The following is a 26,633-nucleotide window of genomic DNA, read 5'->3' on the forward strand; positions in this document are numbered from 1 at the left end:
CCTCTCCTTGCTGATTGCTGGAAGAGCTGAGCATTGGGTCCCCCAGGGGATTACATCAAGGGTGAGGTCTTCATATCTCAGATCATTGACACACTCTACTAATGGAAGTGAACACTGATATAAAGTCAGTTAGTATGCATTTATTCATTTTCAAATTATCAGCTTTTACTTTCAACTCCTAGAACTCTCCTTGCAATATACCTTTAACCCAAAAGAGAGAGAAAGGGTGTTCTCAAAGTAACTGTAAGAAAGAAAAAAAAATCACCCAGTCAATCTTTGCTTCAAGGCAAAGATTTTGTTTAAACAAAAGAACATTCCACTTAAAAGTTAAAGTCAAAGTTATAATCTAGTACATAATGAGTGTTTAGGTTAGTGTTTCTCTTTGTTTGTTTTGTTTTTTTTTTTTAAGAGAAGGTTTTTATTTTTTATGATAGCTCAGTGGAGGGAGCATTTGAAAGACAGTCAGCTTTCAAGGAAAGTTCACTCTGTCCTCAAGTTAGGTAAGAGCTTCTGAGGATTCCTGAAGATATCCATATTATACAGCGTCCATGAGAAGGCTATGGAATTGACAGGGGGTTGGAAGAATGCTAGAGGAACTGCTGAGGTAGTAGGTTTAAGGAGCAGTCAGGCTCCAGACCACTTCAGCTGTGTCCACCATCCAAGACTGAGGTAAGATATCCTTTGGGTGGAGGAATTTCTGGGTAGGAGGCAAGATAGGGAGTTCCCAACTTCTCCACTCCAGGCCCCATGTAACCAGCACCTTCCCGCCCAGCAGTAAACTCCCATCTCTGTCCAACAAAGAGCACTGATGTGTTTATGTCTTGTCAAGCCATGGAGCAAAGGGGTAAGCCCCATGTTAGAACAAAGAGAGCAGAAATCATCCTACAACCTTTATCAAATACTAAAAAAAAATTTGAATGTGGAAAATTTTTTCTTAATAGGGAAATGGAAAATTACAGATATAGAATCATATAATCTTAGAGCTGGAAGGAACGTTGGAGGTCATCAGTTTCTGAACCTCACGTACTTCTGGAATTTACATTACAACATCCCTGCTGTCCTCTGCATGCAGGGTCTTGAGACTGGACCCTTTCTCTGCACCTTCAAGAAAGCTTTCCATTCATTGCTGGATGACTGTTAGACAATTGCTCTTATATCGAACCAAAATACTCCTTCTGGAAACTTCCACCCTTCCACCCTTAAATAAGTCTATTTCCTCCTCTCCATGGCAGCCCTTTGAGTATTTTAAAGCTATAAGCCTGATCCCCTTTGAGAGTACCCACCCCCCCGCCCCAGCTAAGCATCCTCAGTTCCTCCGAGTAATGCATTCTAATGGACAGGCATCACATTTGCTGGAGTGGGGCTTTCCTAACATTTCTTTCTCTCATCTTGAAGACCAGATCCATGTTAGGAATTGGGGCAAGGAACCCACTCTCTCGGGGATTCATCCGAAGATACAGGGAGGACTCTGAGAGTTGTGAGACCTACACTATGGTATAGTAGATTTCCATTTAAAAAAAAAAAGTCTTTAGCAAGTTGGGCTATTTTTAGGAAATAAGCGCGACACTGTTGACCCCATTCTGGAACAAACCCAAGCCGTTTTCCCAAGAGAGGGGTGGGTTCGTGCTAGTCTAGTCTCATACTCAAACTCACTATCCTCCGGACATCAAAGAGGATACCAGAGGAGCTCTTTCAGGAAACTACTGGAGCTGGAATTTCCTTAGGCCTTTGTTTCATCCACCTGAGCAAAGTGACCCAGACCAGTGCAGGTGAGGAAAAGGATGTGGATACTTTGGAGCAAGAGCTGGACACAAACAATATTCCATGTTCACCTGGCAGCTTCACCCTCCCATCCCCCACAGCAAGGATCTCAGCTGGTGGTATATTTGTGAGCGTGTGCCCAAGTGTGCTATAGACACCTACACGCTCACAAGTGCACACACACACATACTCAAGGCCTTTCCTATCAGCACGTGCCTCCCTCGATTCAACTGCCCATCAGGGACAGGAGATAAAAACCAGGTCAGAGCAGAAGAATCCTGGCCTCTCCTTGGAGGCTGAAGGATTTTATGGTACAGGCAATTTTGCCAGTCAGCAAAACAAGACAAAGGTCTTATTTGGTTTATCAAACCCAGGTTACACCCATTGTTCAGTGGGCCAAGCAGCGTTAATCAGTACCCAGACCTTTGAATAGAATCTTTTATCAAATAAATCTGTGTAGATATTCTTGCTACATAACGACAAAAGTGCTATTCTGGGGAGGAAGCAAAATCATGAAGATTTTAGGCAATCATCTCTCCTTGCCTGTATAAAATGGGAAGTAATGCCTGCCATGGAGATATAAAGGCGGGGAAACCCATAACTTAATGATAAAATCCATTACCAAAATAGTGCCAAATGGGGCTTTCTGGAAAGAAAGCATTGTGATTGAAAGTCTTAGGAGAATCCTGTCTCCTGAGCTCCTTTTTTGCATGCCCGTACAAACACACAAGGGGAAAACTGCATGGTTTTGAAACCAAAGTATCCCATACAAAAACAATCATATGTCAAAATTCGAGAATGCAAAAGAATTCTAATTACAACACCAAGAGGAAGAATTATGAAATACCAATAATGGTTGATAAATGCTCAACCTATTCAGGGAAACACATAAACAAATCTTTGGCCAGAATCATGGACATTAACAGGTCACCATCAAGGTGACAAAGGCTCAGAACACACCTCTGACACAGGGGAAGGTAATTAGAGAACCGGGTGTCTCCCCTTTGATAAATGCTGCTCTCTGAGAAGCCCAGCTTGACAGGGAGCTGGAAATAATCAACCAGTGTTTTGGAAAGGGCTCTCCTAGATCCTCTTGGGTTCTCATGCAGCCCATTCTACCGGCCTCCCATCTTCCCTCCTGGTTGTCAAAACAAGTCTGTGGGAGAGGCATTCTCAGGAATGTATGATGCTTTGTTTAATATGGAAAATGAGCCTCCCGAGGCCTGGGAAGAAATGGAAGAAGCAGATTTTCTCTGAAACCTTCACAACACAATCTCCAAGGAAAGGGGCAGTTTAACAGGGTATTCAGAAAGGTTGTCAAGAGTTGGTGCTCCTTCAGAAAGTAAGTGCCTCTGAGTTTAATTGTAGGCATCCAAAGGGTTAACTACTTAACTCGGTGGACTGTGATTCCATCTGAGCTGTTCTCTCTCATTCTCTTCTTCTAAGGATCTTATTAAGATGCGAACTGTTTACCCACAGCTTAGAGAAGGAGGATGGGAGGAAAATCCTCTCCTTTTCTGATGCATAGAGTTACTACCCTCCGTAGGGGTGATGGAATTTTTAAAAAGGATTGGCATACAGTGAAACACTATTGCACTTAACCAGGCTCTTCATTCTGAATCTCAGCCTCCAGATTTACTGCTGTAGGTTCTTACTCTCTGAATCTCCATTTCCTCACCTATAAAATGGGGTTAGAACTGACCTCCGAATGATTACAAGGATTAAATTAGTGAAATGAATGAAAATGTCATCTCAGTACCCGGTGCATGGCATCCAAGAAACGGTAGCTATTATTATAATTGACTTTTCATTGCTGACTCATTCCTAAGCCCTATAAATTTTGTGCAGAAGAATCAATCATGAAGGGGCTCCTGGGTGGCTCAGTCGTTAAGCGTCTGCCTTCGGCTCAGGTCATGATCCCAGGGTCCTGGGATGGAGCCCCGCATCGGGCTCTCTGCTCAGCGGGAAGTCTGCTTCTCCCTCTCCCACTCCCCCTGCTTGTGTTCCTGCTCTTGCTATCTCTCTCTGTGAAATAAATAAATAAAATCAATTATTGTGTAGGTAGGCAGTGTAAGCCTTCAAAGTATAGAGAAATAATTTAGTAATGAAGTGCTGAAATCCATGTGATTTTTACCCCTGAGATTCTTTTTTTTTTTTTGGATCCATGTCTATTTTACTGGAGATTTACCCCTGAGATTCTGAATAGACACGCTCCTACAAGATCCAACTAGTATATTTCTACTACGATCCAATGGAAGGGGGCCTGGGTTTTCAGCCAGGCAGACATGAGTTGCAGTTCCAGCAACACTACCATTTCATCATGGGATCATGGAAAAGTTACTCAGAAAATAATATGGAAAGTTGGTAAAGCATTTACATGTTTTGACAATTTTATAATGCCATGTTTTCTTTTTATAGTCGATGGTATTTTAATAGCAAGACTTTGCATTTTTTAAAAAAATGAAAATTCAAGCACAGTTTCAAATTTTGGTGGGTTTTTTTTTATTTTTTTAAAGATTGTTTCTTTCTAAGTTATCTCTACACCCAACATGGGGCTCGAACTCAAACCCCAAGATCAAGAGTCGCATGCTCCACTGATTGAGCCAGCCAGGCGCCCAGTTTTATTTTTAAATTAGAGAACTATAAGGGCACCTGGTTGGTTCAATCAGTAGAGCACGTGATTCTTGATCTCGGGTTTGTGAGTTCAAGCCCATGTTGGGTGTAGAGATTACTTAAAAATAAAATCTTATTTATGTATTTATTTATTCAAGTATTTGAGAGAGAGAGGGAGCATGCAAGCCGGGGGTGGGGAGGGGCAGAGGGAGAGGGAGAGAGAGAATCTCAAGCAGACTCCCTGATGCGTGCAGAGCCCCACACGGGGCTCGATCCCACAACCCTGAGATCATGACTTGAGCTGAAACCAAGAGTCGGCACTCAACCGACTGAGCCACCCAGGCACCTCAAAAATAAAATCTTAAAAAAAAAATTAGAGAATTATATTGCATGGTTTAGAAAGCAGACAAGAGAGAAGAAGAATCATAATTTAAGCTTCCGAACACAGTCACCGTCTCCCCTGTGGAGTTTCTTGTGTCGAAAGCACTATCAGGACCACAGTATCGTCTTTCTTCCCTCTATTTCCTTCTCCACTCTTGCCGTTGTTTTACTAGGTTGTTATCAGACTCACACACACACACACACACACCCCACACACAATACACACACACATATAACACATACAACACACACAGTAGAAAAAGCCAAAATATATAGACTTCAAAGATTCTATCGAATGGACGTGCACTGCCTTATATCCCCTATCAACCTTCTATGGGCTCAAGAAACATTTGGCTCTTGGCTAATGTCGGCATTATCAGGAAGGAAACTGGGAAAACCTCAGAGAATCTTGACTCTCAGCCTGCTGATACTTAATCCCCTTGGGTCTGCATATCTGGATTCGTGGTACAATTAAATGTTATCCATTCTGAAGTCTCTACCAAAGACCCAAGGAAAGCTGATCCCCCCAAATGGGAGGAATATATAAGTTGGTCATGGGAAAACGTCTGATGTGCCTAGCACTTTCCTGCTTGGAAAGCCAAATGTGAAAGTGGACCCCCATAGATTAAAAGAAAATAAACTCCACAGAAATACACCATTTTCCTGAACTATCAGGGAAGGGGACAGTTAGTGAAGAGAGGTGAAGACCACTCATGACACTGCTTCACACAGAAGAAAACAAACCTGGAAACTCTTTTTCCTGAGATATGCTACATGCTGACAGGTAATAAAAATCTAAATCAATAAATCCAAAGAGGTTCAGGTGTAGAAGGTGGAGGGGGGTGGTGTCGTGAGATAAAATACAAGCCACCTAAGTTAAATTTTAATTTCAGATAAACCACAGATACATTTTTACACTAAAAAACGTATCAATGTATCTGTAGTTTATCTGAAATTACAGCTTAACTGGGTGTCCTGTATTTTGATATGCTAAATCCAGCAGTCCTATTTGAGAAGGGGAAGCTAGGCAGAAGGAAAAAGAGACAGAGATTGTGGGCAATAAAATTAAGTAAATTGCTAGCAAAATGTGAAAGATAAAAAAAAAGAAAAAGTTTGGGTCTCATTTATGAATAACAGGGTCATCAATGTTTACCAAAAGAATGTGAAGGGTTTCCTAATCAAGCCTCTAAAATTTAGACTTATTTCCTGTCACGGAGGGCAAGTGGGTCTCCCCCGTCAGTGTCTCCCGGGTGCCTCTCAGCACCAAACCAGGCCTTGCAGAGGGAGGTGGAGGTCAGCATTAAAACGCTGGTGTTCATGTTCCTCTCTGTCCAGTCCCTACCTTCTCAGAAGTCAAACCCTAATTCTGAGAGAGCCTGTACAACCCAGTCCTGCCCTCGATTCACAGGGTCCTACTAAGCGCTGGGCACGAGGCAAACATGAGCAGGACCAGGACCCAGGGAAAGCACTCAATATATGTAAGTGTTGAATGAGTATCTGAACCAACCCTTTCTCTTCAGAGGCCTGTATTCCCCTCCCCACCCTACCCCCATTCTTTTATCATCTCTGTTTTCCTCGTAAAAAACTCCTTAGCTTCCCTCCCTTGGGCTCTAATAAAACCTGCACCTTGACCCAGATGAATGAATAAATGTTGGGCCATGTGGACGGGATGAAATTTTGTTTATGGGCCCGCCTGAAACTGCATGCTCTTCAGAGGCAACGACCACATCCCGCTTGTCTTTAAGAGCTTCTGATCTCCCTTGACATATTACGGTCACTTTGGTCACTTGGGGAGGGGGGCGTTTCCCCCATGGTAGTCGTGTGTGAGAAATCATCTTTAAAAAGGAATCCTGTGCAGATGGGTAAGTAGGGACTATGCCCAGCATACAGCCTGACTCGGGCCCATGTTAAGTTTAGGTTCTGTGCAGGAAGGAGCTAGCCCATGAAATCAGATAGGGGGAGGAAGTTTGTCCCTGGGAGGGGCCCCTCACCATGGAGTCATGGAGACAGGAATGCTCACGTGGCTGGGGGTCTGCGCGAATGTGAGCCCCCCACCCCCACCCCGAGCCTTGGCCACGTCCTCTACCTTCTTCACTCCCGTGCCACCGTGAGTCTGGCCAAAGCTTGCCGAATGACCGTGTCCATTTAAAGAAGCAAGGTGCCCCCGCATTGTTTGTGATTCAGGAGTTCCTACTGTTTTCGTCTTCCCGTTGTAAATGTATTGGCTTATTGAATGAGACACATCAGCGCATTGATGTGGGAAGACTTCCACTGACAGCCACAACTACAGACACAGGACAGCGAGGTCACAAAATCCTTTTACTCCCAGGGACTTTTTAAAAAATCTAATTCGTTCTCTGCTCCCCTCGATGACTTGTCTGTGACAGGTACTTAGCAGATATTAGCTGAATGACTGCATGAATAAATGAATGAGCGAATGGCAGACGTTGAAATCTTCTTAGACACATGAAGAATGGAACTTGAGACCGGGCCACATGCCACTGCGGGAAAAGCCCCAGAGCGGTCACAGCTTTACCACATACTGGTCTTGTGATTAGGTCAAGTCACTTAAACTCCATGACCTTCAGCTTCTGGGGCTATAAACAGAAATAATCTCCCGCTTTAATAAGTGGTTTTGAGAATCAAGTGAGATTTCATATCTGAAAGTGGCTGTTATGTGGATCTAAGATCATCAGATAGGATTCAAAACCCAGTTCTCTCTCCCTTTAGCTATGGGATCTTTCTCAAGTGAATTAACCTACGCAGGCCTCAGTCTTCTCATCTACAAAATGGGAATAATAATCACACCAACTTCACTGAATTGTCATTAAACTTAAATGAGATTGTATGTACTTGAACGACTGACTACACAGATGTGGTTAAGTCCATGCTAGTCTCTCTTCTTTGGGTTCCCATTCTCTGTATACTTTCTAAATGGGTTATTATTCTGCATTGCTCAGACTTATTCTCTGCCAATCCACCAGCTGGTAAGTAAATTTATTAGGTGATAAGTGATTCCTTTTTATTATTATTATTATTTTGATGATGATGATTAAAGCAGGTGGCCGTCTGATTGGCCACAGGTCATGCAAGCAAAGCAGCCGCAGTGGTATCTCAGGATTGTTTCCTTATCGAGAACCTGCCACCCAGGTGTTTCCTCATCTTAGGACCCACCCTCTAGGTTTTCCTCAAATTGTGTCTTTCAGAGAAGAACCCACCCACTGGAGTTCAGATTCGAAGGAACTGACCCTGGTGTGCGTGAGGAAGTACTTCACTGATGATGGCACTGGCCACTCTTTCAGGGAAACTCGGTCACCTCTCCCCTGACCCCTCCTCACCCCCAAATCCTCAGGCAAAAGCAGAAGAATTAAGCAAGATTTCCACTAGAAGCCACCATTAACCTAGTTTTCATTGTCTCTAAGACCTGCCTGGCTACACCAGATAGGAATCTGGGTGGGTTTTTTGTTTTGTTTTGTTTCTCATTTTTTAAAAGAAAATCACTTGAAGACTCCTGAACAAAGTGCTGATTTACACTAGTCATCTCTCTTCTTAAGCCACCATATCAACTTACTGATTCTCTTGTTCTGTTTGGTAGATGCCCCCCCTTTGAAAGACATCGCAAAAGGTGCTTTATCTGCCAATGCCAGGTTTCAAGCCCTCACCATAGAAAACCCCAGAGAAGGTTACACCAAGAGTCCCATACACCTCTGTGCTAGTGACTACACGCTGGGACCTCTAATCCCAAAACCCTGGGTCAAGGTCTCCTGTCCCTTATCACTTGTTTGCACTGAGGCTAAACACATCTGTTTGGTATGTGAATAGATTTTTTAACTCCTTTCACAAAGTCTAGTGCTTGAGACAAAATCAGCCCAGGCTCTGCACTTTGTCATTACTTCAGCAACTCTCTTGCTTGATATTAAAAATAGCTTTGTCTGGTCCATCAAGATCAGACCCAGGAGACAGGCGCCTGCTATTCTAATCTCGGCTTCACAGATAGCTCTCTATGGGCTCAAGCATCTATCAACACTTCCAGGGGTCTCCAGTCATAAAACAGGGCCAGACCTTGGTACCTCTAAAGGTAGGCTCTACTTGACTCTCCTGAGCCATCCAGGAAGTCAACGTGAGACCGACACAGTCTTGTTCCCACCACGGACCACCAACTGTGGCTTGAAACCGGGAAGCAGCTAAGAGCATCCCCCACACTTCGGGTATCCTGAATTTCCCAGGCCAGCACCTACAAAGGCTTCCCTCAAACAACGCTGGTAAACAGGCTGCCCATCCCCCCCCTCCCCCCCCCCCCCCCCCATGCCGCCCCCCCAACCCCTACCCCCAAGCCCATCGTGTACTCTGTGAAAGACCATAGACCCTGCCGTTGCCAAGGGAACCAAGCCTTTTATTCCAACCCAGTGACTGGCTGGTTGAGGCTGAGGAGTGGGGTAACAACTGGTGCCCAGGCCTTTGGAAGCCCCCAGTGGACCTCCCTTTTTCTCAAAGGGGGAGGGGTGGACTGCGCCCCCAGTGCCTTTTCACCCAACCCCAGCTGGGTGGGACAGAGCCCTTGGGCTCTCAGGAGCTTCCTGGCTGCGAGCTCGGGGAGATCAGTGCTCCCCAGGCCCTCCTCTGGCCCTGGCCCTTTCCAGAGGACAATAGCCTCCATGCAAGGGAAAATTCCATCGCCCAGGGTTCAAGTCTCCAAGGAGTTGCTGGGGCCTCTGTTTAGCCTGGAGTGGGCTCTGAGGAGCCGCTGCAGCTGCCTGGCTTGTTTTCCCCCTTGCTGTGTTTTATTTTTAACCCCTGAGCTGCCAAGGATTGTTTTTCCCCAGTCAGTGCCTGGGAACTGAGAGAGGAAAGAAATAAGGCTTTGTTCCCTTTGGGGAACTAATTGGGAGAGACAGGCGTTATGGCCAGCTCAGCCCCATTAGGGTGTGAGGCTCCCACCCCTGCACACACATGGTCCCCCCCCCCAGCCCATGCCCAGGAGGCTGGGAGAGGGGGTGCCTCGACCAAGGCCCAGGGGCTAGGGCAGAAGCAAGCACAATTTCAAGGCCACGGAAGCAGCCAAGAATTCAGAAGACATTCAGGACTAGAGGGATGTTGGGAACTGGAAATGTCTACTCTTTCCCATTTCGAACCCCCAAACCAACTCCTGATTTTCTCTCCCTGCTGCCTCTCCCCAGATCCGCATAAGGAACTTGGGGAAGGAAAGTGAGGGACCTCAGAGAAAGTGAAAAAAAGGAAAATCAGGACATGATGCTTTTAAACACTGGGTCAATAAATGGGAAACACCTAGCAGTCCCACTTTGAAGTTTACCAAAAATTCTTTTTACTCAGGAATTTAGTGTCATGGCAAATCAGTTCAAAAATCAATGAAAATTTGGCCCATTGTCATTTTGTTTTAATATGGAATGGGTCCCAAGTAGGGATCCATAAAAGAATTTTAGGCCTTCCTCAAACAGTTGAAATTAGAGCTACCATTCGATCCAGCAATTGCACTACTGGGTATTTACCCCAAAGATACAAATGTAGGGACCCGAAGGGGTACGTGTACCCCAATGTTTATAGCAGCAATGTCCACAATAGCCAAACTGTGGAAAGAGCCAAGATGCCCATTGACAGATGAATGGATAAAGAAGATGTGGTATATATACACAATGGAATATTATGCAGCCATCAAAAGGAATGAGATCTTGCCATTTGCAACGACGTGGATGGAACTGGAGGGTGTTATGCTGAGTGAAATAAGTCAATCAGAGAAAGACATGTATCACATGACCTCACTGATATGAGGAATTCTTAATCTCAGGAAACAAACTGAGTGTTACTGGAGTGGTTGGGGGTGGGAGGGATGGGATGGCTGGGTGATAGACATTGGGGAGGGTATGTGCTACGGTGAGCGCTGTGAATTGTGCAAGACTGTTGAATCACAGATCTGTACTTCTGAAACAAATAACACAACATATTTTAAGAAAAAAGAAAAAGAAGAAGATAACAGGAGAGGAAGAAAAGGGGAGTATGTCAGAGGGGGAGACGAACCATGAGAGATGATGGACTCTGAAAAACAAACTGAGGGTTCTAGAGGGGAGGGGGGGAGGGGGATGGGTTATCCTGGTGATGGGTATTGAGGAGGGCACATTCTGCATGGAGCACTGGGTGTTATTAACAAACAATGAATCATGGAACACTGCACCAAAAACTAATGATGTAATATATGGTGATTAACATAACAATAAAAAAAGAAAAAAAAAGAATTTTAGGCTTATTTTGATCCCTTTTAGAAACAGAGCACATTTTTTTTTCCTTTTTCTTGGGGCTGGGGTCATAATTATTTGTACTTATTGAATACCAGCTTTGTGCCACATGGGGGCAGGGGGTCCCAGGTCCACTGAGATACAATTGACATCAGAGCAAATTACTAAGAACTCATCAACCCCCTCCACTTACAGCAAGCCAACTAAGATGCATCCCGGTACATTCGAATAGGAATAGCTCATTTTAGCCACCGGAAGTAGCTGAGAAAAGAAAAGGCTCTGATTACACAGCAGAACACAAGCCAGGCCTAAGTGTTGGCTAGACGCAGTGGGGGGTCTGCGAAGAGTGTCTCTGTACCTGGGCACACCTGCTTCACTCCCCGAGGAGGACAGAGTCAAAAGGTTCATGCTGACGTTGGAGGAATGCAGATTGGTGCCTAATGCATAGACACATGCAATAGAAATAACAATTTTATTAAAACTTCGGCCTTGTTACCTTCACACATGCAGCCACGGCGCCGGCTTCCCCTATTAAATCCTGCTGACTCAGGGTCCCACACTGTCGATGACCTAGCCTTCCTCCAGTGTAGCAAGACTACATTTTCAGGAAGCTGTTCGGCAGAATGAAGCAACTCGCTGCTCAGGAAAAGAGTCTCATGCCTGATAGAGGTGGGGTTTAAGCATCCCCCAGGAATTTCCCAGCATACAGACAAAGGCCTTGGGAGTGAGAGCAGCCGATGCAGGGGTGAGTCAAGCTGAGACCCTGCGCCCCTAAGCCTGGCCAAGACTCCCCGCACATCCTCCCACACTCCCTGTGTGCGTCAGGTCCCAGTACATGGAGCCCCAGATCCTGCACCTCAGTCTGTGTTCTCCATCACAAGATCTGTGGCCATACCGGGATGGTGCCGGGGCCCACCACACCACTCACTCAATGTCTTTGAGGAGCGGATGCTGCTTACAGGCCTGAACCAGGCCGTCTCAGACCTGGGCTCCCTGCCACACAGCCTGTCTGGATAGCTCCCCCCCGCCGCAGCCCCAACGGTATTGACTGTGCATTTGGACCATCCATATTTTTCTTTTTTTTTTTTTCAGCTCTTCTTAAGACAAACTACTGGCCATTGAGGGACTAACCAAGGATAAGACCTCAGTGCGGCCATTTTCACAACAAAGCCCACGGTTGGTGCCAAATCCTTGAATTGAATAGAAAGGAAATCTAACCAACCCATCAGAATAATAACTAACATTTACAGCGGGTGGCACACCAAGACTGTCCTGGATGCCTTCTGTGTTTTAATGTATTTTCATCTCATGATAACCCTATATTATTGTTTTTCTAATGTATGGCTGAGGAAAGCAAAGCGAGGTCGCAAAGCAGGTGATCCCAAGTACAGCCACTACTGCCTCCTCAAGGAATCCCCATCAGGAAGCCTGAACTGTGTGCCCAGGGTCCCTCCTGGCAAGCCTGTGTCCCCCTACTGCAGCATCACCTGGCTTCTATACAGGAGGGAAGATGCAGGGGGCCCTTCCAGAAGCTTAAGGAGATGGGCGTGTGGTTTAACTGGGCAAATGTGGCTGGAGGGCCAGGAGACGCGGGGTCCCAACCTCCTCGGCCTTTATCCATAGGAGCACCCCAACTGTTCTGGCTCCTAAGCTGCACGCCCCTCCTTGGTCAGCCACGAGGCCTCCCGGCCCTCCCAGGCTCCCACCCGTCCTCAGACACTATGAAGAACGGGGACAGTCAGCACGCGTCAGCATGAGGACGGCCCCAGACAGCACCAACCTGACAAATAACCACTCGCCTCACACGTGAGCCTTATGGTGCACTTTTCAGTGTTTTGGGAACTATGTGTTCTTTTGAAATGTGTCTGTTTGGGCCATGAGTAAGTAATGGGGGAGAGGGGACGGGTGCCTTTTTCCAGTTAATGAAGAGCGCTTCATGGAAGAAGAAGATTTTCTTAGTCACATTTCCTGTTTCACAGTGACCTTTTAAAAGGAAACCCACAAATAAAGCCGTGCCAAGGCCTGCTTACAAGATCTACCCACAGGTATAATAGAGATGATCGAAATAAAGACCACAGTGGGCCAAGCTTACCCTGAATCAGTGGAAATAATAAGACACTAAGGAGACCTGATGGACTGAGGTCAAGGGGATGGTGGTGCTCTGTAAACTGCAAAAAACAACATCTAAGACACTTGCCTGAGTTTTCGACAGGGACCCAAGCAAGAAGGCAGGGAAGCCACACGGCGGTCTTTTCACTGGTCTCTATGTACTTAGGGCTTAGCTTCTTGTTATGTAACAGAGGCTCAAGAAATTAGGAGATGCTCAGAGTGATTTCAAAAGAAGCGTAATGACTGGGTTGTAAAATTAGTTATGGGGATCGAGATTATTTAGCCTGGCAAGGAAAGAACCAAGAGATCACTGGAGAAGTGTAAAGTTGGCCAGCCCTGGTCGTTCGACACACAACGGCAGAGGTGCATTTCTACAGCTGCTGAGCTCAGGTGGACGGGCCCAGACGGGAGTGTCCAGGTGGAATGTTCAAGAACGTCCTGGAGATGACTGGAGGGTGGGGCAGGTTACCTTGGCCCGGGACAGCCTCACCTTCTCCAGGAGAGTCGGACAATCAGATTTCAGAGCCTGAATCCTGAAGGAATGAAGGAGACCAACCACCATCAACGTTTACATATAGTCAAGGACACTTCCACAGAGATTTTAGGCTTGGAAAGCTTTGTTTGTTCTGCTTTAAAGCAGGAGGTCTGGAATTAGGCTCAGATAAAAAATCAGGCAAAGGAAGCAGTGAGAACATTAGCAAAAATGGAGCAGAGAGGAAGGGGAGGAGATGGTAGCCAATGACCCGGAGAGCACCTAAGAGTTAGAGGGTTTGGGTTGGTCGGGGTTTTTGTCAACAGTGAAAAAGGACATTTTATTTTATTTTTCGGATCGGTAATATAATCACATAGTCAGAAATAAAAACATAGAGGGGCGCCTGGGTGTCTCAGTGGGTTAAGCGTCTGACTCTTGATTTCGGCTCAGGTCATGATCTCAGGGTCGTGAGATGGAGCCTCACGTCTGGCGCTCCGCACTGGGTGTGGTGCCTGCTTAAGATTCTCTCTCTCCCTCTCCCTCTGCCCTTCCTCCCCCCTCCCTCCCTCTCAAAAAAAAAAAAAAAGAAAGAAAGAAGTAAAAGCATAGAAGGTGATAGGTCATGCCTCACTCCTGTCTGTCCCTCATCCGTCCAGTTCTTATGCCCACATCCCTATCTTTATTCATTTCTTACATATTTTGCTTGTGTAGTTACAAGCAAATATGATTACAGATAATTGCCCTTTACATTCTTTTTTTTTCGCACTCAGGTAGCATAACAGCATATATATATGGTATTGTGCCCCAGGCTTTTTCACCCAACAAAGTATTCCAGAATTCTTACCCTATCAGTAGGTAGGGAGCTTTCTGATGCTTTCTGCACAGGGAGAGAGAGCAAGAGCCCCGAGGTGTTTCTGACTGGAATACCTCAGAGTTTCTTCCCAGCCAGCTTCCATGTCTCTCTCCTATCCAACTCCATACCTAGAATTTTCACCCAAACCCAGAGTTATTTTGAAATCCTCTGCCCGTCTCTCAAGTCTTCCTCAACCCTTCTGTCCACCCCAGGAGATTTTGCGCTCAGGTACCATATCCAGCAAGGTCCCTGTAAAACTTAAAACAGTCTGTTTGACAGAGAAGATAATGATGTTGTGAAGAGCCTCCATGTCCCAGAGAGCCCCCGGACCTTTGCCACTAGGATGGCGCCCTCCGCTGCCAGACGCAACTTCAGGTGGCCCCTCACTGCGGGGCTCTGCGCCCCAAAAGCCGATGCCCAGGGCCACACTCATCGTGAGGAACCCCCCCCAGGCTGCCCCTCCACCTCAGTGTTTCCTCAGTGCCCACCTCAGTCCTGTCAGACCCGGTTACCCTCTTTCCATGCCTGACATCCCAGACGGAGAGCCTCACTTCCTGCCCTCCTCCAACCCCGGCCAGCCTGGAAGCTGAGCCCCGAGGATGCGGTCTTGGGGATCCAGAGGCACTCTCTGCCCAGTCCCAGTCAGGTGAGGCCTGAGAGCTGGTCAGATGGTGTCCACAGAGCCTGTGCCCCTCAGCAGGGCATGAGTGGGAAGTAGGGAAGGCAAGGTAGAACTCTGCTGGGCCATCATGCCACAGCTCACGTCTCCCATGTGGTTACTCCCGGGGCCCATACCCGTCAGGACCACGCCTCAACGGCTCCATGTTCCCAGGGGGTCTCCACTTGCTGGTCCATGACTTTGAAAGGTGGCCTTTCAAAGGTGGCAGTGGGTCCTGAGTTTAGGGTCCGGCAGACGTGGGTTTGTGTCCCAGCTCTGCCTCTAACAATGTGCCCTGCCCATTAACCTCTCAGAGTTTGAGCTTCCTTATCTACAAAATGGGAATAATACCTGTTTCAAAGGATCACGAGGAGAATTAAACTAAAGTGGTTCTGTGAAAAGTCAGTCTGGCATAATCACCTGCTCAGACAGTGGTCATCCTCATCTCTCTTCTGCCTGCCCTGCGGAGCCCAGGCCCTGACACTGGTGACGGGTGAGCCCCGGGTCATGGGCACAGGCTGGCTTTGAAGAGCCTTGCACAGGTGGCAGCTGCAGGTGCAGGAGAGCATCAGGTGGCCAGGTAAGTTGGCAATCTCAGGATGGGCCTCTCCAACCTAAATTTCAAGGGACAGAAAAGGCCCTTCTGCTCCTTGCTTGGTGTCTCCAAAAGCATCTTCGCCGCCCAAACCCATGAGGCCCAGAAGGCAATCTAGAGGGGGCCTCGCCTTCCAGACACAGTCACTGCCTGCTCAGCAACCTCATTTTTTCTACAGCCCTGACATGCAGGCCTGGAGGAGGATCAAGCCTGGCTACGACATGGCCTCTTAATAAGCTCTGACAGGGAGCTAGAGGCTATGCTCCACTTGCACCCATGTTATCCCTCCTCTGTTGAGCCACTCAAAGGTCGCATGCTGGTGGGGTCCTCACCCTTCCCAGGCCCTGCACCCAGACCAGACCCTGCCTATGTGCCACAGTGTTCATATCCCAGAACTCTTAGACACAGTGGCCCCAGGAACTCATCCCCATCCCGGGTCCTCCCTACCCCAGCCTTTTCAGCAGCATCATGAAGTGAGATGGGGACCCACAGCAATCTAATGCATGAGTGCTGCCGGGGTTTGCCAAGGGAAGGGGTCAGGAGGACCCCCAGCCTAGCCGTACCCCCAAGGGGTCACTCCAACGTGCTGTGTGTCCAGTCTGTAAGTGGACTGGATGGTAGGGGGCCCCCAAAAGAATCTGAACAGAATACATTCCTGGGAAGCCCAGCCATTTTTGTCCTTGGGTTCCTGCTTTGTATACTTAGAAGTTATCTTAGCTTAACAAATTCTGTACCATTTTAGGATCTGCAAGGAGGATTGGCAATGCAGGATGCTAACTGGACAGATCCATTAGACTTCTGAGTTCCGCAGGGTAAGGTATGGGGTAAACCTACCCTGGGGTCCAGCACCTTTTACAACTTTCCTGCCATGGCCCTTGAGACCTTCTCTGACACGACCCTCCCCGCTTACCAGTGTCATCTTGAATACCCCCTCCTGTGCTCCACCCACAGGACCCCCCCCCACCTCAGTTACTCTAAGTGTTCCCTCTTACCCTGGATCGTCAACCCTCCCTTCACCTGGCTAACCCCTGATCCACCCTCTATGTATACATTTGGATTTTAAAACGTAAGTGCAGGGTTTGGGTTCGTTTTAGCCAGTTGAGATCTTTCAGGATGCTGACCCCAGCCCCCAGTGTCCTGTCTGCGTATCTCAATGTGCAATGCCCAGAATTTTCAAATGATCCTTCTGTGGTTTTTACCACTGCTGCTGTCATGGCTCCCTGTAAGTCACCGTTAAAGAGATTGGTTAGGAAGGGGTCCTGCAGCCCACTACCAGAGACTTCCCTCCTAGAAGCTGACAATGATCCGCTCACCTTCATGCTAATGGCAGAAGAACATGGTGGTTTTCCAGTTTGCTATGGAGCAAACCACCTCAAACTTGGTGATATAAAACGCCAACCATTTTATTATGCTCACAGATCCTGTGAGTCAGGAATTTGGACAGAACATATCAGAGACGGCTTTTCTCGGCTCCATGTCTAGGGCTCCAGCTGGGAAAAGTCAACTACAGGGGGAGGGAGGGTGACCTGAACAGTTGGGGGCTAGAGTTATCTAAAGGCTTCTTTGGGAGGGTAGGGGCATAAGAGAAATAGGTGAAGGGGATCAAAAGGTACAAACTTCCAGTTATAAAATAAGTAGGTCACACAGAAGGAAGGACAGCATAGAGAATATAGTCAATAATATTGTAATAACTTTGTATGGCAGCTACACTTATCATCGTAAGCATTTCATAATGTATATAATTGTCAGATCATTATGTTGTACACCTGAAAGTAAAATATCATATGTCAACTATACTTAAATTAAAAATTGTTCGTGTTTCTAATAAATTAAAGTAAACAAAATATCAGTAAAAAAATCAAAGCGATTTATACACCAAGGAAGGAAGGCAGGTTTCTTTGTTCACACGTCTTGTACCAGTGTTGGGATGACCCACAGGCTGGACTCAGCTACAACTGCTCCACGTAGACCTACATGTGGCTTCTCCATGTGGCTTGGGTGTCTCATAGCACAGCAGCTGATCTCCAAGAGCAAGTATTCTAAGAGAAGCAGGCAGAAGCTGTGGGACCTTTATGAACCACGCCTTGGAAGTCACAGAGTATCACTTTTTCCATACTCTACTGATCAAAGCCCTCACAAGACTATCAGATTCAAGGGGAGGAGCACAGATCCCGCCTCTGGATGGAAGTAATGTCAAAGAACTTGAGCAGAGACACCGCAGCATTGGAAACCTACACCCAGCTACAGAAGTACTTAGAGTCCGTACTCCCTCACCAAGCCAGGGCCCACATTCTAGCCAGCAGGCTACTCAGTGGTGATAAGTAATCGAGGAGAAGCAATATTCCAAAACCTCTGACATTCCTGCCGAGAGGAACATAGGCCAGGCTACCACGATAAGAACCCTATAATAGAGGAGAGATTCAAGGTGGATACTGAGTCTCCTGGAAAAGGCAGAATCCCAGTTATCACAACTGGGACGTGCACAGAGTCAGACCAGCAGCATGTGACATGATGCTATCACATGGGTTCAGCTGAGCACCTTCAGTTCCTCTCCTGAGAGTGCATGGGAGTTTATGGCATGCCTGTGCTGAAACTTAAAAATATTTCTATGGCCCATTCCTGATCTGAAAATTCAGACATTGTATCAAAAAAGGGAAGGGGACCAAGGTTCGTTCCTGGTGAACCCATGCAAGCTTCTAGTGATCACCATGCCTTTCCAGATTTTTTTTTTTTTTTTAACTAATCTCTACACCCAGTGTGGGGCTCAAACTCAACCCCAAGATCAAGAGTCACAGTCTTCACTGACTGAGCCAGTCAGCCTCCTTCACCATGCACACAGATCATCTTTAATCATCTCAGCTAAGAGCAGTGCCGATCCCACCAGACTGGGAAGGAGAGTGCGATCAAGACGGAAACTGGAGAAAGCAAATGGAGGAGGTCTTTAGAGTTATTCCCAAGTCCCTCTAGAGACACTAGGGCAAAAGTGAATCCCAGGGCCCAGTGTTTCAGAGGGTCCCAACCTGTCAGCAGCCTGGCTATCAGCTCTTCATCAATGTCCTGCTTCAAGGCAGGCCCCATTTCTTCAGAAAGTAAAACACGTTCACTGATGTGGGGCAGCTTGTAGGCCTCCTCGCCGCACAGGCTGCAGAATCTGGGACTGTGCGGAGGAGTAGCAGAGATGGGTCTGGGAGACAGCGAGGAAAGTGAAATTGACTTTTTGGAGGGTGGTATACAGTTCTTCTGTGGAAGCTTGTGTGCAAGTAGCCCAGGGCACTAACACTCACCCCAGGTCATCAACTTCTGGGGGTCTGGCTCACATAATCCCAGAAGGCCAGAGCTGGATGATGCTTGCTCTGAGATCCTGTTGTCCAACCCTCCCACTTGAGAGATGAGGGAACTGTGACAGAGTCCATTTGCGTTCACTCCCTTGCATTCCTCAGTCTTCCTTGCAGGGAGGTAGGGATTGTGTGATGAATTATAGCCAGTAGACTATATGTGACAGGTGTCACTTCTGGACCCATAACAGTAAAGAGATGATGTGTCTCCTCCATCCCTCCCTCTCCCTGCCATTGTGAACTTATAGCTTACAGGCTCTGAAAACATGGCGACAAGATGGAAGAGGTTCTATCCATGCTCATTAAAGCAAGAAATAAAGTTTGATTGTGCTAAGCCATTGAAATGTGGATGTTTCTTTGTCACTGCAGCATGGTCTGGCTTAGCCCGATTAGTATGGAAATCGAGGCCTAGAGAAAGGAAGTATGGATTGAGTAACTCTGAATGATGCCTATCAGATCCCTCCTCCATCAGGAAAGGAGAATCTATGCAGGTAAGATGGAAGGATTTTCTGCTCTGGGGGGATGACCCAGCAGCATTAATCTCTCGCCTTTGTGTAATGCCTTATAATTTACAAAGCACGTTCATGGACCCCATCTCGCTTAATCCTCCCAGCAACCTTGGCAGGACCATCCTAGCCCTACCTTATTAGGACTTTAAGAGACATGTCCAAAGTCATACAGTGAAGAAACCGTTGAGCCATTTTTTCAAATAAATGACAGTTTTGGCATGCCTGGGTGGCTCAGTCAGTTAAGCATCGGACTCTTAGTTTCAGCTCAGGTCATGATCTCAGGGTTGTGAGATGGAGCCCTGCCTCAGGCTCTGCACTCAGCACAGAGTCCGCTTGGGATTCTTTCCCCTCCTCCTCCTCCCTCCTCGTCTGCTCCTCCCACCTCCTCCCTGCTCCTGCACTCGTGCTCTCTCTCTCTCTCAAATAAATAAATAAATAAAATCTTAAAAAAAAAAAAAAAAGAATGGATGCCAGTTTTTAGAATACTGGCATCTTTTTTTATTTTTTATTTTATTTATTTATTTTTTTATTTTAAGTAGGCTCCATGCCCAATCTGGGGCTCAAACTCACAACTCTGAGATCAAGAGTTGCATGCTCCACCAACTGAGCCAGCCAGGCACCTCTGGAATACTGGCATCTTTAAAAAAAAATTATAACTCTCTCTTCCCACCCCTCTCCAAGGAAATACTGGTTAGGTTTATATAGGTTTATTTCTTTTCATAGGTCTATCTTTGCAGTAAGTTTATTTCAATATTTAAATTTTGACTTAAGAAGGTTCCAGTAGCCCTGGAGATAACTAAAGGCATCCCAAGGAGTCACGGAGCCAGGGCTGGGAAACTCCACCCTCAGGGGTCCCTGGCTGAGAGAGTCCCCTTGGCCAGTCCCTGAGGAAGCACAGCAACCACAGTCTTTGTTAGGACAGCAAATGAAGAAGTTGGATAGGTCTACATTAAAGAAAGATTTCTTCAAAAAATCCAAATCAGATCCAGGTTCCTCTTCTTCACACCACTGAGAGTGGGTAAAGGGGATCTTCTAGGGTTGCTTCCTCTTTCAACAGAAAGTGGAATGGCTGCAGGCCTAAGGATGGCCCCTTATGTCTGGGAGTAGGTGACAAGTTAAAGCCAAGGTTGGGGCCCCAGGCTTTCTGGGGCCCTGTGCTCTCCAAACTGCAGCCTCAACCACAGGGAGCCCAGACTCCCCTAAGAGGTCCAACCACTCTACAGCCCCCAACCCTGGCTATCTACCTGGGCCTACCTGATCTGAATGTCACTTCAGACCCTCACCCGTACTCCCCTCCTTATCAACACCCAGACGGACATCCAATCCTGGGGTCCCCTTTCCCCTCCAGCTTTTTCCTCCTTGGGCCTCCATAATCTGGTCCATCTTCACCTTGATTCTGAAACTCTTCCCACCAAGGCCATACCGAGATGCTACTGGAAACTAAGAACCTTAGCTTCCAACCAGGCCCCATCACTTACAAATTTGTGACCTTGAGCAAGCTATTTACTTTCTCTGGTTTCAGTTTTCTCATCTGCAAAATGGCAATAATAATAGGACCTGTCTCGTAGGGCTGCCGTAAGGATGAAGTGAGGTAATGTGGGGAAAGCATTCGGCAAAATGCCTGGGTCACATGGTCTGACATGTGATGAATATGGGTGAGCAATCCTTCATCCAAACTCTTGGTCCAAAGATCATTTTTCTTTTTTTTTTAATTGAGATATAATTGACATATGACATTGTATTTGTTTTAGGTATACAATTTAATCATTTGCTAGATGTATATATTATAAAATGATGGCTACAGTAAGTTCAGTTAACATCCATCTCCACACATAATTACAATTTTTTTTCTTGTGATGAAAGCTTTTAAGATCTGTTCTCTTGGCAACGTATAGTATAGTATCTGTATAGTATAGTATCATTAAGGATCGTTGCCTTGCTGTACCTTATATTCCCAGGATTTGTTTATCTTGTAACTGGAAGTTTGTGTCTTTTAGCCACCTTCCCCCATTCTGCCTACCCCTGAACCCCTACTTCTGGCAACCACCAGTCCGCTCTTGGCATCTATGAGTCTGGTTTGTTTTTTGGTGTTTTGTTTTTTTAGATTCCACAAGTAAGATCATACGTATTTGTCTTTCCTTGTCTCACTAATTTCAATTTTTTTTTTTTTCTTATTTTAGGAAGTCATGGGGCATAACCATCTCTAACATACTGCCCTCTCTGGGCCCTGGAGCAGGGCCCACTGTCAGACACATTCAGGATTCTGTAGTGCACACACCAGCATTCATTTGGAGGGGCTTAAGTAAGAACAGTAAAGAACCTTTCCAGTTCACGTCAAGTTTGCTGCCAGATAAGATTTGGTCCAAAATAATAACAACAACAAAAAAAACAAAATAAAACTTTTGGAGGGGGAAGGGAGGGTGCCTGAGTGGCTCAGTCTGTTGAGCGTCTGCCTTTGGCTCAGGTCATGATTCAGTCAGTGGTCCTGGGATGGAGCCCTGTTCAGCAGGGAGTCTGCTTCTCCCTCTCCCTTTGCCCCTCCCCCCAACCCGAGCTCATGTGCATGCCTTCTCTCTCAAATAAATAAATAAAATCTTTAAAAAAAAAAACAAGAACTTTTTTTTGAGATCTTTGAATCTCAGCCTTGCAGTTTAGGGATTGTGACTTTGTACTAATATTGTTTATATTTACACATTTGGGTTTTTCTGTCATAATGTAATATGTGCCGGATGACTCCTTCCCAGGAAGCCCTGGCTCCAGCAGTCTTCCACTATCTCACCCCGACCCTGAGTTGCTCCCTCTGTATCTCATAGCCCACGGGGTTGGTGCTGTCCAGTCCGAGATCCTTTGAGATTGATATCTGTTGCATAGTCCCACATAACTAAGTCATCTTTGAGGGCAGGAATAGTGTTTCTACTTATCTGATCTTCTTAATAATGAGTCCAGAGTTGAGTATACAGCTGGTGCTTAATACATGTGCCTGCATGAACTCTGCTGACTACTCTGATTCTCCTTCTGGTCTTGTCTCGGCACTAGAAGAGAGGACGTGGTGTAAGGATATCAAGATCTGCTCAAATCCCCACTTCAAGTCTTTGGGGTACATACCCAGGAGTGGAATTGCTGGATCATATGGTAACTTTATGTTTAATCTTTTGGAGGAACCACCGCTCTGTTTTCCACAGTGGCTTCAAGACATTTTAGTTATTATTTCTTCATGCATGCATTCATCAGACAAATAATGAATGGGTGTCATCTAGGTGCAGGCACTGTGCTAGGTTCTGGGGATACACAGGGAGGCCACAGTCTGGAAGCACATAGTAGGCCCTCAGGAACTGGCGACAGTTATAAATGCACATGTTGCTGCCCAGCCTATATCCACATTTAACTCACCTCACCTGATAACTACTCCTTGTCCTCTCTGCTGCTCTCCACCAATTGGACGATCCTTCCCCAGCATTGGTCCCTCTTGCCCATTATCTCTGAAACATAGTTCGAAGCTCCTTCTCAGACTCCCCCTGCTTCAGCCTCTCTACCTGCCTCAAGACCTCTTTGAATCAAATCACTTTCCCTGAAGCTCTCAGAAGCTCTCAGCTATTATTAAATTCCAACTTGCTAATTGTAGATTTCCAGCCTCTCTTTACCGTCTGGCCCCCTAAGCACCCCCCAAGCATCCTCACACACCCCTCACTGGCCCTCCACGCCTCCATCCTGGGGTCTCCCCAGCTGGCCTGGAGTCCCTGTGGGGCCCAGCCTGCCTTCAAATTATAGTAAACGTTGGATTTTCCATCCAGAAATGAGAAACCCAAGTCACGAGCTTTTGTGCTGTCTTTCCAGATGGATTCCACCCTGGAGCTACAGGTACATCTTAGTTTACCAAATCAACGTGGGTTTAACCAATTTCTGTACATGAATCCTCCCTCACCACCCATTTCCATTATAAGCTGGAGGACTGATTTGAGAGAAAATGAGTTCATGATCACTCTAGTGTACACCTGAAACTGATAGAACACTGGATGTTAACTGGAATTAAAATTAAAACTTAAAACAAAAAAAGAAAATGAGCTAACGGAAGGCCTCCCAACGTTCTGCTGGGGCAATCATGGGACCTTATCTCAGTGACCTGGAGGGCCCCTTTCGGGCCCGGTTCCGCGGGGGGGGGGGGGGGGGGGCTTCAGGAGGAGTCAAGCTCAGCCTCCCAGAGGCGGAGCACCAGCCCCTGCCCAGAGGTGAAGCAGGTCCTTCCTCCTTTTCTCCTACTGTGTTGTTGGAGAGACTTTCCGAAGGGGCTGTGCTCACTGCTTTCAGCCCTTTGAAAGTCAACTTGCCTCTGGATGGTTAATGGATATATTCCCTTCTGATGTCTCCTGCTCACATCAAATCACACGGTTTCCTAAATCCCGGTTTTCTCAAACTGAAACAATGGGGAACTTCTGTTTTCCCTTCTACTCCCCACCCCCCACTCGGTTCCCACAGCTTCCTTGTAGGCCCCTCGCCCCGTTACTGGCTGGGAATTCTTGCTCAGCCAGCCGGAAACATTAGCATACCTAAAACCCACATTTACATTTTATTACTTTGTAGGAAGACGACTTACAATACAACCTACAATAAATTGGGGAAAAGAGAAATTGACACACCTTCTCCCGGGCAGAGAGCGGGGGGCTATCTACCTATGTATTATTTTTGAGACTCTTTTTTTTTTTTTTTTTTTAAACATGAGAAAGTGGTTAATGAAGTAAGCAGGCCTGTGGTGTGCCGGGTGTCTTACAGCGCCGTGTTTCTGCCTCATTTACCAAATTCTTTTTTTTTTTTTTTAACCAGAGGAATTTTTCCCTAATGGGGAATCCCCTGATTTTGCATTCAAAGCTCTCCCAATGTAGTTCCTCCCCTCTTTTTGTCTTGTGTATTTCTCTGTCAGACTCAGCCAGGCTGAGAAGGTATATGCTGGGGTGCTGGGATGGAACCTGCAGTGCTTCCTGCGGGCTAGGCATTTCTTAAGTTCAGACCCTGAAGAAGAGTTCATCACCCCAGGGCACCGATTGGCCAATTTTATGCATTAGAAACTCCACAGTAAAACTTGCTGGAATTAGGTTCACGGCTATCTTGTTGGTTCACAGCTATCTTGTTGGTCCAATAAGCTGATGCTATGTGTCCCCCAAGTCTGTCATGTGACAGCAGGGATTTCCAGGGCCCCTGAAAAGCAAGGGCCACACGAGTCTTCGAGGAAACTCCCCTTAGCTGGTGCAACTAACACTCTCCTACTCACTCAGCTCACAGCTCCGGAAGGATACAGCCTAGGCTGACCCGCACCCCCACCGTCAGCTCTCCTCCCCTCCGCCTGCACCATCAGCAAAATACTGGTGACATCCAGGGACAGAACCATGCTGCTCCGAGGGCAGCTGCTGTAGACTCTCAGGAAGGCTGCAGGCGGCAGTGGCTGTCAGCCCACCTGAAGAGACCCCTGCGGAGCAGCCCCGGGCCAAGGCCAGCCCTGCGCTCCACCCGGACTCCATTCCCTCGAGTTCCCCAGGGGCGGCACTGTGTACTGGGTGCGCTAGCTCTGCCCCATGCACACGCGTGTTACACTACCTCCATCTTAGAAAAAGAAAAAAGATCCTTTGGGACTAGGTCACTCTTGGAGCACCACCATATTTGTCATCTTCCTTCTAGAGTAAAATTCCTCAAAATAATTATTGATTTTCATGGTCACTACCTCCTCTCCTCCCCTTTTTTCTTGAAACTTTACCGTTGGGCTTTGCTCCCACCATTCTCCTCTTGCCAAGGGTTACAACGGTACCTACCAGTTACTTCTCAGTTCCCATCGCCCCACCAGTCAGCAGTATTTGGCCAGGTAAAAGCTCCCTCCTTACAGAAATACTTCCTTCCATGCCCGCCACCTGCCTGCCTCTGATTCCAACTTCCTAACTACTGTTTTCAGTCCACTGGGCTAGGTCTTCCTTAACTCCACGCTCCATCTAAGTCTTTTTTTTCCTCTAGGGCTGTGGTTACAACCCAGCGAGGCCCCATCCCATCCCTGTTTTGAGAACCATCCATGTGCTGATGAGCATCCACCCTGGCTCTGATCTTTCCTAGGTGGGTGACCTTGGACAAGTCATTTAACCTCTCTGTGCCTGAGGCCCTTTATCTGTAAAATGAGGATAATAATAGCACCCATTCATAGGATTGTTAGGAGGATTAAGTAAGTATTTATAAAGCACTAAAACAAGCCTGGTGGGCTTATATAAATGCTCTGTCCACCCCTTTGCCTGGACAAATTCAGCTCACCCTTTAGGTCTCAGTGTAAATGTTATTTCTAGATTTCTGGGCACTTTCTTCTCCTTGTCACACGTATAAAAGTGTGATCCATGCATTTCCTCTGTATCTGTTGACTTTAACTATCTCACTGCTGCCCAGTTAGCGTCTGGAAAGCAAGGAGAGTGTCTTCCTTTGTTACTGCTTTATCCCCAGCACCCAGAGTGATGGAGGGGGGCAGGAGAGGCTTCAATGAACAGTCACTAGACAAAGGAATAAATGACAGAACACATGAATGAATGGGTTCTAAGTGGCCACTGTGGTCCCTTGGGGCTTAGTGAAGGGGTGAGCCTCTCCTAAGAAAGCAGCTACGGAAGGGTCTTGATCAGGACACACTGAAAGGCCTGGGATATGGAGGAGGCTGCAAATTCACCTCACCAAGACCCCTACAGAGTCCTCTCTGCCCCTCTGTGCCCAGCTCCTGGGCCCTGGATGACACAGCTTTATCCCACAGCTGGGGTGCTTCTGAGGCACCTGACATTCCAGCTAACTGGTAAGGCATGGGAGCTGAGGTTCTCTGTATACTTGGACCTAAAACTCGACAACGGGCTGACATTCCTGACGTGGACTCACTCCGGCCAGCCTGATGCCAAGGACACGGTGAGCGAAATGCGGTCCGGTGGACCTGCCATTAAGTCCTGGCTCTGCCTCTGATCACCTATGTGACTCTGGGAAGAAATGTCTGGAACTCTGGCTCTTCTGTTAGAAAATAACAATACTCCTAGTGCTGTTGGGAAGACAACATGAAGCACCATGCTTAGCACATTGTGGAAATGCACAGTCTGACTTC

General features: G+C 46.8%; 1 long non-coding RNA gene across 1 annotated transcript in view; it reads right to left on the reverse strand.

The window, feature by feature from the left end:
- LOC141373269 (uncharacterized) overlaps positions 1–26,633 on the reverse strand; it is a 58,417-nt gene that overhangs the window by 19,496 nt on the left and 12,288 nt on the right. The gene's annotated exons all lie outside the window — the stretch shown is intronic.

This window comes from Callorhinus ursinus, unplaced genomic scaffold (genome assembly GCF_003265705.2).
Source record: "Callorhinus ursinus isolate GAN/ISIS: 27379988/994484 unplaced genomic scaffold, GSC_fseal_2.0 scaffold8, whole genome shotgun sequence".
Taxonomy (NCBI): domain Eukaryota; kingdom Metazoa; phylum Chordata; class Mammalia; order Carnivora; family Otariidae; genus Callorhinus; species Callorhinus ursinus.